Raw genomic sequence first — 13225 nt, 5'->3', positions numbered from 1 at the left:
AAGGCTAATTGGTTCTCCAATTTTTGCTTTAAATATTTTAAATTGTCTGTAAGTAAATCACTGATTTAAATTTACTTTTCCCTTGCCAACTATTTTGAAGCTATTGTGAGAGAAATAGATCTGACTACTACGTTTGAATTGCTGAGGTCCTTAATTTTTTTTTTTTTTTTGGTTATTTTAAGATGCCCAAATCTGTCTTCAGAAAAGTTGTTCCTCTATCTAATGGCATAAGAATCTAGCCCAGGGCTTCCCTGGTGGTGGAGTGGTTAAGAATCTGCCTGCCAATGCAGGGGACACGGATTCAAGCCCTGGTCCAGGAAGATCCCACATGCCGCAGAGCAACTAAGCCTGTGCGTTACAACTACTGAGCCTGTGCTCTAGAGCCCACGAGCTACAACTACTGAGCCCGTGTGCCACAACTACTGAAGCCCATGCACCTAAAGCCCATGCTCCACAACAAGAGAAGCCACCACAATGAGAAGCCTGCGCACCGCAATGAAGAGTATCCCCCGCTCGCCACTAGAGAAAGCCCATGTGCAGCAACAAAGACCCAATGCAGCCAAAAATGAATAAATTAATTAATTAAAAAAAAAAGATTCTAGCCCAATAGGAAACACAATCTCAGATAAAAGTTTCTTCCCCATTAGGTTTTCTGAATATAATGGCAATGAGATTAGCACATTTCCCAGTGATTGAGTTGGCATGTGCCCATATATTTATAAATAGAATTTATTGTGAAAGTTACTGTGCTACTTGGGTAAGTAGCTATTGCAATTTGATGATAGAAAGTGTTCTCTGAAAAGAAACTATTATATGCTTTATATGCCATGGCCATCTGAGGACAAAGAAGGACAGAAGACACAAGTGAATTTTGTTTTCAGTCCATTCTACCCCATATACAATTATGAACAACTAGATATATTTAACATTTGACAAATTGATTTTTTCCAGTTCCTCTATTTTTAATTACATTGGGCCAGCTGGGGGTAAAGGATGATTTCAAATCCTTCATCATTTTTCTGTCATTAGGTAGTAGAATGGTGACATGTTGAAATGTGTACAGATTTCTGCTGATGTGCCCCACAGGAGAGTCATAGCCTCATGGAATTTGAAGACCATTTGGAGTCAGGAACCAACCTGTGTCTCGATCCAACCCTTGTAAATGAAGATATTTGTTTACTGAATTCAGATAAAACTAATGGTGAATTTCTAAGGTGAACCTTGTAATGAAAGGATATTTATGGAATTGAAAATATCACCATTGCTGTCACCAGTAAAGTGTATCTCATTCCTGGAGGATGGAGTTACATGTTACAACTAAGAAAAACTATTTTCAATAAGATTAATTTCAATGAGCCTTTGTGCTTTGTGATCGTCAAAATTCTAATAGTGAGAAAACACTTTTATACTAGCCAGAACAGCATTTTATGCCTCCTCTTAGGAAATCACACATTTCCTTTAACCAGCCAAGTCCTGTGCCTTGATCATACATGGGAATGCACACTGCTATACACAACTGACTTGGGTTCTATACAGAGCTGTCTTTACATTGCATTTCTTTTTTCTTGATAGTCTAGCTCCACAGTGAGAAGCTACCAAACCAGTAAGTCTCGAGTGACCATGAGTCCTGGCTTCAGCTCCCAGTGGAACAGCAGCCAACCAGCCTGGAATACATACTCCTTTCCAAGAGCAAGCTTGCACTATCAGTCGCATGCCAGCTATACCTACTGTACTGGACATCCTGCTGTAAGTACTCCATTTTTCTGTATTTAGTAAATTCGATGCTTTATGCAGGTACATTTTGAATCCAGAGTTGGTATCTCTCTATTAAGTGAGCAGTATTTCCAATGTTATAACTCTTCTAAAGCAAGAGTATGCTACTCTTGAGTAAAAAAGATGAGCAATGGAGAATATCTTAGGCATTTAAATGGCATGCTTGGATGATTTTTTGCTGAAAATTGATGTCTTATTTAAAGTCATTTCTAGGTGAAATAGGTTGGCAGAATTTTCAGAATTGTGTTAGTGTGAAGGCTGAATGTATGTAGGTCTCTGGTTTTATTTTCTCCTGGCTGTTGCTTATGAATTTAGTTGGTTGTTTTTACACTGGGAGAGGGTGTCTTTCAAAGTGGCACAGAACAGTCAGTGGAGGCTGTAGGCTCCCACTTTCATCAGTGGCCTTGTTGATACAGTTAAACAGATATTAACATACAGATATAAATTACTTAGTAGGGTATTTTCCGGTTACTACTACACAGAACTCTGAGGTTCTTGGCACAGATGACTCAAAGGGCAAGAGAAAGAAACATTTAGTGGAGAGAAACTCATGGAATTTGAGAATCTTTTTGAACAGGATTCCTGTTTTTGCCATTGTTTTCTGAGTCTCAATCCAATTCTCATACACTAAGATTTTTGTTGTTGTAAACTACACTTACACACTTGGAAAAATTATGATGAATGTTGATTAGGAAGACACCTGTTTTCTGCTAAAAATATAAACATAAGACTCCTGGGTAATGAGAGGCTTTTAAAAGCAAGCCATATCCACTTAAAACAAGCAGATATAGTTATAGGTTGATATATGTGAACTTTATGGTAACCACAAATCAAAAACCTACAATAGATACACACACAAAAATAAATAAAGAGAAAGGAACCCAAACATAACACTAAAGAAAATCATCACATCACAAGGTAAGAGACTAAAAGAAAAAAGAACAGAGAAGAACTACAAAAACAACCAGAAAACAAGTACAAAATGGCAACAAATACATACCTATCAGTAAGCACTTTAAATGTCAATGGACTAAATGATCCAAAAAAGACATAGGGTGGCTGATTGGATAAAAACAAACAAACAAAAAACAAACAAACAAAAAAATAAGCCCCATCAATATGCTGTCTACCAAAAAAAAAACCCTCCAGAGCTAAAGACACATACAGACTGAAAGTGAAGGTATGGAAAAAGATATTCCATTAAAATGGAAAAGAAAATAAAGCTAGGATAGCAACACTCATATCAGACCAAGTATACTTTAAAGCAAAGTCTGTAATAAAAGACAAAAATGGGCATTATATAATGAAAAGGGGGTCAATCCAAGAAGAGGCTATAGCGATCACAAACATGTATGCACCTAATACAGGAGTAACTAAATATATAAAGCAAATATTACCAGACATAAAGGGAGAAATTAACTGTAATACAATAATAGTAGGGAACTTTAATACCCCACTCACATCAATGGATAGATCATCCAAACAGAAGATCAATAAGGAAACAGTGGCCTTAAGTAACACATCAGACCAGGTGGACTTAGTAAATATCTACTGTATATTCCACCCCAAAACAGCAGAATACACATTCTTTTCAAGTGTATGTGGAATGTTCTCCAGGATAGATTACATACTAAGCCATAAAAAAAGTCACAATAAATTTAAGATTGAAATTATATCAAGCATTGTTTCCAACCATAAGGGTGGGAAACTAGAAATCAAATACAGGAAGAAAAGTGGGGGAAAATCACAAACATGGGGAGGCTAAACAACTTGCTAATAAAAAAACCAATGGGTCAATGAAGAAGTCAAAGAGGAAATCAAAACATACCTTGAGATGAATGAAAATAACCACATAACTTCCTAAAATCTATGGGATGCAAAAAAGCAGTTTTAAGACAGAAGTTTATAAAACAGGTCTATTTCTATTCCCAAGAAACAAAAAAAATTGCAAGTAAACAATTTTACTTTCCATCTAAAGGAATTAGCAAAAGAAGAAAAATCAAAGCCCAAATTCAGAAGAAATAAGAAAATAATAAAGATCAGAGAGGAGATAAAATAGCAACAAAAATAATTTAAAAATCAATGAAACTAATAGCTTTTTTGAAAATATAAACAAAATTGATGAGCCAGGCTCATTAAGAAAAAAGACTTAGGGCTCAGATAAATAAAATTAGAAATGAAAAAGGAGAAGTTAAACCAATATCACAGAAATATAAACAATCATAAGAGAATACTATAAACAATTATATGCCAACAAATTGGACAACCTAGAAGAAATGGATAAATTCCTAGAAAAATACAATTTTCTAAGACTGAGTCAGGAAGAAATAGAAAAACTGAACAGACTGATGACTAGTTTTGATGTTGAATCAGTAATTAAAAAACTTCCAACAAACAAAAGTCTAGGACTAAACAGCTTCACAGGGGAATTTTACCAGACAATTGAAAAGAGTTAATACCTATGCTTCTCAAACTATTCCAAAAAATTGAAGAAAATGGAACATTTCCAAACTCATTGTACAAGGCCAGCACTACCCTGATACAAAAACTAGACAAAGACACTAAAAAAAAAAAAGAAAATTAAAAGCCAATATCCCTGATGCACATAGATGTAAAAATACTCAGCAAAATATTAGCAAACCAAATTCAACAATCCATATAAAGGATCATACATCATGATCAAGTGGGCTGTATTCCAGAGATGTAAGGATAGTTCAATATCTGCAAATCAATCAGTGTGATATGCCACATTAACAAAGTGAAGGATAAAAATTGCATGACATTCTCTATAGATACAGAAAAAGAGTTTGATAAAATTCAATATCCATTCATGATCAAAATTCTCAACGAAGTTAGGTAGAGGGAACATACCTCACCAGAAGGCCATTTATGACAAACTCACAGTTAACATCATACTCAATGGTGAAAAGTTGAAAGCTTTTCCTCTAAGATCAGGAATAAGACAAAGATGCCCACTCTCACCATTTCTATTTAACATAGTATTGGAAATCCTAACCATGTCAGTCAGACAAGAATCATCCAAATTGGAAAGGAAGAAGGAAAACTTTCACTGTTTGCAGATGACAAATATGTAAAAAACCCTAAAGACTCCACCAAAATCTATTAGAACTATTAATGAATTCAGTAAAGTTGCAGGATACACAATTAATATACAGAAATCTCTTGCATTTGTATACACTAATAATGAACTATCAGAAAGAGAATTCAAGAAAACAATCCCATTTACAAATGCATCAGAATAATGAAATACCTAGGAATGAATTTAACCGGGGAGGTAAAAGACCTATACTGTGAAAACTATAAAATATTGATGAAGAAAGTTGAAACAATGCGAATAAATGGAAAGGTATCCTGTGTTCATGGGCTGGAAGAATTAATACTGTTATGTCCATACTACCCAAAGCAATTGACAGATTTAATGTAATCCCTAACAAAATACCCATGACATTTTTCACAGAACTAGAACTAATAATCTTAAAATTTCTATGGAATCATAAAAGACCCTGAATAGCCAAAGTAATCTTGAGAAAAAAGAACAAAGCTAGAGCTATCACATTCTGTAACAGACTATACTATAAAGCTACAGTCATCAAAGTAGTATGGTATTGGCACAAAAACAGACACATGGATCAATGGAACAGAATAGAGAACCCAGATATAAACCCACACACATATGGTCAGTTACTCCATGACAAAGGAAGCAAGAACATACAGTGGGGAAAAGACAGTCTCTTCAACAAGTGGTGCTGGGAAAACTGGACAGCTACATGCAAAAGAATCAAATTGCACTTCTTTCTCACACCATATACAAAAATAAATTCAAAGTGGATGAAAGACATAAATGTAAGACCTGAAACCATAAAAATCCTAGAAGAAAAACCTAGGTAGTACACTCTTTGACATGGATCTTAGCAATATTTTTTGTATATGTCTACTTAGTCAAAGGAAACAGAAGTAAAACTAAATAAATGAGACTACATGAAGCTAAAATGGTTTTGCACAGTGAAGAAACTATCAACAAAATGAAAAGAAAAACCTACTGAATGGGAGAAGATGTTTGCAAACTATATGTCTGATATGGGTTAATAGCCAAAATATGTAAAGAACTCATACAGCTCAATATTTCAAAAAAATAACCTGATTTAAAAATGAGCAGAAGATCTGAATAGGCATTTTTCTAAAGAACACATACAGATGGAATTCCCTGGTGGTCCAGTGCTTAGGGTTCTGTGCTTCCATTGCAGGGGGCACAGGTTCAATCCCTGGTTGGGGAACTAAGATCCCACAAGTCACATGCCATGAAAAAAAAAAAGAACACATACAGATGGACAATAGGCACATGAAAAGTTGCTCAACATCACTAATAATCAGAGAAATGCAACTCAAAACCACAATGAGATATCACCTCACACCTATCAGAGTGGTTATCATCAAAGATAACAAATAACAAGTGTTGACAAAGATGTGGAGAAAAGTAAACCCTCATGCACTGTTGGTGAGAATGTAAATTGGTGCAACCACTATGGAAAACAGTATGGAGGTTCCTCAAAAAAGTAAAAATAAAACTGCCATATGATTCAGCAATACCATACCTGGGTATTTATCTGAAGAAAAGGAAAATGCTAATTTGAAAAGATGTATGCACCCTAATGTTCATATCAGCCTTATTTAGCCAAGATATGGAAACAACCCAAGTGTCCACCAACAGATGTGAGATATATATATATACATGCACACACACACACACACACACACACACACACACACATACACACAAACGATTATTACTCATCCATAAAAAATGAAATTTTGTCTTTGTGACAACATAGCTGGACCTGGAGGGTATCATGCTTAGTGAAATAAATCAGACAGAGAAATACAAATACTATATGTTTTCACTTATATGTGAAATCTAAAAAATAAAACAAAACAGAAACAGACTCACAGATACAGAGAACAAACTAGTGGCTACCAGAGGGGAGAGGGATTAGTGCAGGAGCAAGATAGTTTAAGGGGGTTAAGAGGTATAAACTGCTAGGTATACAAGAAATAAGTTACAAGGATGTAATATACAGCACAGAGGATATAGACAAAATTTTATAATAACTTTATTTGGAGTATAATCTATTGAATCAGTATGTTGTACACCTGAAACATATAATATTTTAAGTTAATTATACTTCAATTAAAAAAATTTTTTTAAGAGTAGATGTGCATGCTTCTCACATTAAGTCCTCTAATCATCAGTAAATGTGTATTCTTCAGTGTTCAGAAGAGCCATTGTGACTTCTGCACTTTGGCTCTCCTTTTTGCATTGCAAGGTTATGAGATCATAGTGTCCCAAGCTTTATCCCAAATTGAGATAATTTTTCTCCAATATTGTGACATAAAGTCACTTAAGAGAAGACTCAAGGTATCCACTCATCATATAAATTGGTATAACTTTGTTCAAAGGCAATTTGGAAAAACTATGAAAATTTAAATTGCACATAGCTTTGACTCAATAATTAAACTTTTGGCAATTAACTGACATGTACAAGATGTATGCCTAAGTATGATGCTAGCAACATTTTTACAAGTACTTGGAAGAAGAACCTAAGCAAACCTCATTCATTTTCCTTCATCCATTCTTTCAAAAATATCTGAAGCATGATTAGGCATTTATTGAATTCCAGAGTTCTTCCAGGTGAAAGAAGCACAGGAATGAAAAAGATCAAGTCTTGCTCTCAGGGAGCTTCTGTTCTAGGGAACAGGGAAGCTGGCAACTACACAAATAAACATATGAATAAATAAAAAGAAGCAAACAAACCAGAAAAATATACAGCAGTGTTCAATGTTATGCAGAGACTCAAAATAGCTTGAGATGTTGGAGAAGGACCAGGTGGCTATGTGGATTGTCTTGTCAGCAAGTCCTCAGCTGGAGCCAGGTTTCCTCTGAGATCTGAATAAAACAAGAGATAGAACTATGCAGAGATCATGAGGAAGAGCACACCAAGCAGAGGAAACAGAGTGAAGGGCTTGAGGCCAGACTGAGCCTGAATGTTCTCCATCCAGGGGGAGCCAGTGTGCCCCGAGCTTGGTCTGGGAAGGGTGGAAGATGGTAAGGTCAAAAGGAGAGGCAGCGGCCAGAGCGCACAGCTCTTTGTAATGCAGAGGGAGTTCATATTTTGTTTAAGTCTGATGGGAAACCATTGGAGTGTTTGAAGCAAGGAAATTAAATGACATGATATAGTATATTTTAGGGCTCACTCTGGCTGCTGGGTAAAGAATTTCTGGTAGCGGAAAAAGAAGGAAATCAGGGAGTCAAACTGGGATAATATTACATATACACACACAAATGCATTTGTGCATGTCTGTGTATGTGTGTGGGGTTACTTCTGTAGAATGGAATTGAAGTTCTGCAGTAAGAGGAGGACTTTTTCTTATATATCCTTTGATCTTTTTGGTGTTCAAAATATATGCAACTTGTTCATAGTAATAAAAAACAAGTTGTATATATATTACATAAAAATTTTTTTAGTAACCAGTTGCATATCTAAAATGTCTCCTTAGCTTTTTCCCTTCAGTCATTATTTGTTAAACAAGATTATGACAAATTATAATTTAATGTGCTATTTCAATTCATATTCTTATTGGTCTCAAGGCCATCTATAAGTAGCTGACATTTATTGAGCATTTAATATTTTTCAAGCTTGTACTAAGCACGTTTATGTGTATTATATATGTATATATATTCAAAATAGCCCTAGGAGGTAGGTACTATTATTATCATCATTTTAAAGATTAGTGAAATAAAGCTTAGAAAAATTAACATCTCACCCAGAGTTATACAGCTAGTAGTGGGGCTTGAGATTCAAACGTGGCAGTCTAGTCTGTAACCTGCATTCTTAAACATTGGATTATATGTATTATACTCCTTACCATTAGTCTTTATCTACATATTGAGAACAATCCCATAGTTGTACCTCAGATAAAACTCTTTTTAATCATTTAATTTAAATGTGCATATACCTCTCTACTCCTCAGAGAGGTACTTGTATTTATAAGATATTCAATTTTAGGTCTGGGGCCTGGAATAAAGAATAGGTGTTATTCTGTCTTGGAAACTACTGGGATAATTACAGGATGTCTAGCCATTTTTTTATGCTTCAAAATCCAGAAACTGATACTTTCTTTTGTTACACCACTGAGAGTAAAGTGAGTCGAATATGGAAAGTAGAAGCAAAAGATTAGAAAATATTTTAAAAAATAGTCATGGGTGTTGTACTTCTGATTTCAAGGATACTCTAAGGATCAATTTTAAAGCCTACTGGACATTCTTCCATTATTTCAGCATTTAAACTTTTCTTTTGTGTCTTCCTCCCCTGCCTAATCAGATGGCATTAACCTCTTGACTCCAAGATCAGTGCCCTTTAGCTCTGCTACCACCTTATAAAAGGAATGATATCATCTGATAATAAACCAGATGCCCAGTATAGGAAAACTTGGAGAGCTGACTTACGATAACATACAAAAATGTTGACCACCTCATAACTTTTACTTGGGTCCCTGTTGCAAGTCAAAATACTGGAGAAATAATTTAGCTTCTAAAATGTGACAGTAGATCCCACAGTTGCGATGTAGTGTAAGATCCACAGAGGTTTTGTGGTTAAAACCACAGAAATGGAATTCTGATCTGAAGAGATTGCCAGTGACTTTCTTGAGTCATATAACTTAGTAGCCTTTAATGAAGATGTAAATGTTCTGTCTCCCTTGTGAGATTCTGGCCCTTTTTCTTAAGTTACTGGCTTAATTGAAGACTTCCAGCTCTTTAGTTTCCTGGGGTTACTAGGGTTACAAGGGTGTCAGCCAGTGAGATGTTTTTGCAGTCAGTAGACGTTTTGTTCCCCTGCTACAGAGGAATTCTGATACTCCATGAATGCCTGGTTAGTTAACTTCATATCAGTAGCCTATAGAAATCTCAGAATATAGTTAGGCCTCTCCCTGACCAAGAAAGTCCTGTTGTACATCACTGCATTTGTTTCCTATGGCTGATGTAACAAATTACCATAAACCTGGGAGCTTTAAACAATGCACATTTATTCTTTCACAGTTCTGGAGGTTAAGTGTCTGAAATGGGTTTCCCTGAGCTGAAATCAGCTGTTGGCAAGGCTGCACTTCCTCAGGATCTTCTAGGGAAGACTCTATTCCTTGCCTTTTCCAGCTTCTAGAACTACATTCCTTGTACACCTTGGCTCGTGGGCCATTCTTTCATCACGAAGGTCAGCATCACAGCATCTTCAAACCTATTTCTGCCTCATCTTCACTCTGCCTTCTCTGTAGTCCAATCTCTCTCTGCTTCTCTCTTATAAGGATGCTTATGATTACACTTAAGAGCCCACCCACATAATCCAGTAATCTCCCCACCCAAAGATCCTTAACTTAATGACATCTGCAAAGTTCTTTTGCCATATAAAGTAACACTCACAAGAGGGCAGAGAGCAGAAGCAAGAAGAACTACAATCCTGAAGCCTGTAGAACAAAAATCACATTCACAGCAAGATAGACAAGATGAAAAGGCAGAGGACTATGTACCACATAAAGGAACAAGATAAAACCCCAGAAAACAACTAAATGAAGTGGAGATAGGCAACCATCCAGAAAAAGAATTCAGAATAATGATAGTGAAGATGACCCAGGACCTCAGGAAAAGAATGGAGGCAAAGATCGAGAAGATGCAAGAAATGTTTAACAAAGACCTAGAAGAATTAAAGAACAAACAAACAGAGATGAACAATACAATAACAGAAATGAAAACTACACTAGAAGAAATCAGTAGCAGAATAACTGAGGCAGAAGAATGGATAAGTGACCTGGAAGACAGAATGGTGGAATTCACTGCTGCAGAACAGAATACAGAAAAAAGAATGAAAAGAAATGAAGACAGCCTAAGAGACCTCTGGAACAACATTAAATGCAACAACATTCGCATTATAGGGGTCGCAGAAGGAGAAGAGAGAGAGAAAGGACCCTAGACAATATTTGAAGAGAGTATAGTCGAAAACTTCCCTAACATCAGAAAGGAAATAGCCACCCAGGTCCAGGAAGTGCAGCGAGTCCCATACAGTCTATCCCATACAGGATAGACCCAAGGAGAAACACATGGAGACACATAGTGATCAAATTGGCAAAAATTAAAAGCAAAGAAAAATTATTGAAAGCAGCAAGGGAAAAATGACAAATAATATACAAGGGAACCCCCATAAGGTTAACAGATGATTTCTCAGCAGAATTCTGCAAGCCAGAAGGGAGTGACATGATATACTTAAAGTGATGAAAAGGAAGAACCTACAACCAAGATTACTCTACCCGGCAAGGATCTCACTCAGATTAGATGGAGAAATCAAAAGCTTTACAGACAAGCAAAAGCTGAGAGAATTCAGCAACACCAAACCAGCTCTACAACAAATGCTAAAGGAACTTCTTTAAGTAGGAAACACAAGAGAAGAAAACGACCTACATAAACAAACCCAAAACAATTAAGAAAATGGTCATAGGAACATACATATCAATAATTACCTTAAACATGAATGGATTAAATACTCCAACCAAAAGACACAGGCTTGCTGAATGGATACAAAAACAAGACCCATATGTATGCTGTCTACAAGAGACCCACTTCAGATCTAGAGACACATACAGACTGAAAGTGAAGGGATGGAAAAATATATTCCATGGGCTTTCCTAGTGGTGCAGTGGTTGAGAGTCCGCCTGCTGATGCAGGGACACGGGTTCATGCCCCGGTCCGGGAAGATCCCACATGCCGCAGAGCGGCTGGGCCCATGAGCCATGGCCATTGGGCCTGCATATCTGGAGCTTTGCTCCACAATGGAAGAGGCCACAACAGTGAGAGGCCGGCATACTGCCAAAAAAAGATATTCCATGCAAATGGAAATCAAAAGAAAGCTGCAGTAGCAATACTCATATCAGATAAAATAGACTTTAAAATAAAGAATGTTACAAGAGACAAGGAAGGACACTACATAATGATCAAGGGATCAATCCAAGAAGAAGATATAACAATTATAAGTATATATGCTCCGAACATAGGAGCATGTGGGAAGCCGTTGTTCTGCCATGTCGCAGATAACGGGAAGCCTGTGTTCTGCCATGTCACAGGTAACGGTTATTAGGGAGTAGCCCAAAGGCTATGTGCCACACATGCGCCACGACGAGCCAATATGCTAATGAAGGATCAGAGTTGCATCCAATAAATTGTGAACAGCACATATCTTGTTGAGTTAACCAGCCAACCACAGGTTGCCACAGGGTATAGTGCATTATAAAAAGCCAGTGTGAACAAGGCTCGGGGTCTTCCTTCCATCTGTCTGAAACCAAGCTGTACTCCAATAAAGTGTGATACGAGAAGAATCTAGCGTGTGGTGACTCGTCATTCTGCTGGTCAGAAGTGGCTCGCCGCAGGAGCACCCCAATACATAAGGCAACTGCTATAAAAGAGGAAATTGACAGTAACACAGCAATAGTGGGGGACTTTCACACCTCACTTGTATAATGGACAGATCATCCAAAATCAAAATAAATAAGGAAACAGCAGTTTTAAATGACACAATAGACCAGATAGATTTAACTGATATTTACAGGACATTCCATCCAAAACCAGCAGATTACACTTTCTTCTCAAGTGCGCATGGAACATTCTCCAGGATAGATCACATCTTGGGTCACAAATCAAGCCTCAGTAAATCTAAGAAAATTGAAATCACATCAAGCATCTTTTCTGACCACAACACTATGAGATTAGAAATGAATTACAGGGTAAAAAACACAAACACATGGAGGTTAACAATACATTACTAAATAAACAAGAGATTACTGAAGAAATCAAAGAGGTAATCAAATATTACCTAGAGACAAATGACCATGAAAACACAGCAATCCAAAACCTATAGGAAGCTGCAAAAGCACTTCTAAGAAGGAAGTTTATAGCTATACAAGCCTACCTGTAGAAACAAGAAAAATCTCAAATAAACAATCTAACGTTACACCTAAAGGAACTAGAGAAAGAAGAACAAACAAAACCCAAAGTTAGCAGAAGGAAAGAAATCATAAAGATCAGAGCAGAAATAAATGAAATAGAAACAAAGAAAACAATAGCAAAGATCAATAAAACTAAAAGCTGGTTCTTTGAGAAAATAAACAAAATTGATAAACTATTGGCCAACTAATCATGAAAAAGAGGGAGAGGACTCAAATCAGTAAAATTACAAATGAAAAAGGAGAAGTTACAATAGACACCGCAGAAATACAAAGCATCCTAAGAGACTTTATGCCAATAAACTTTATGCCAATAAAATGGACAATGTGGAAGAAATGGACAAATTCTTAGAAAGGTATAACCTTCCAAGACTGAACCAGGAAGAAATAGAAAATA

This window comes from Phocoena sinus, chromosome 11 (assembly GCF_008692025.1).
Source record: "Phocoena sinus isolate mPhoSin1 chromosome 11, mPhoSin1.pri, whole genome shotgun sequence".
Lineage (NCBI taxonomy): Eukaryota > Metazoa > Chordata > Mammalia > Artiodactyla > Phocoenidae > Phocoena > Phocoena sinus.
Note: the sequence above shows the minus strand (reverse complement) of the source record.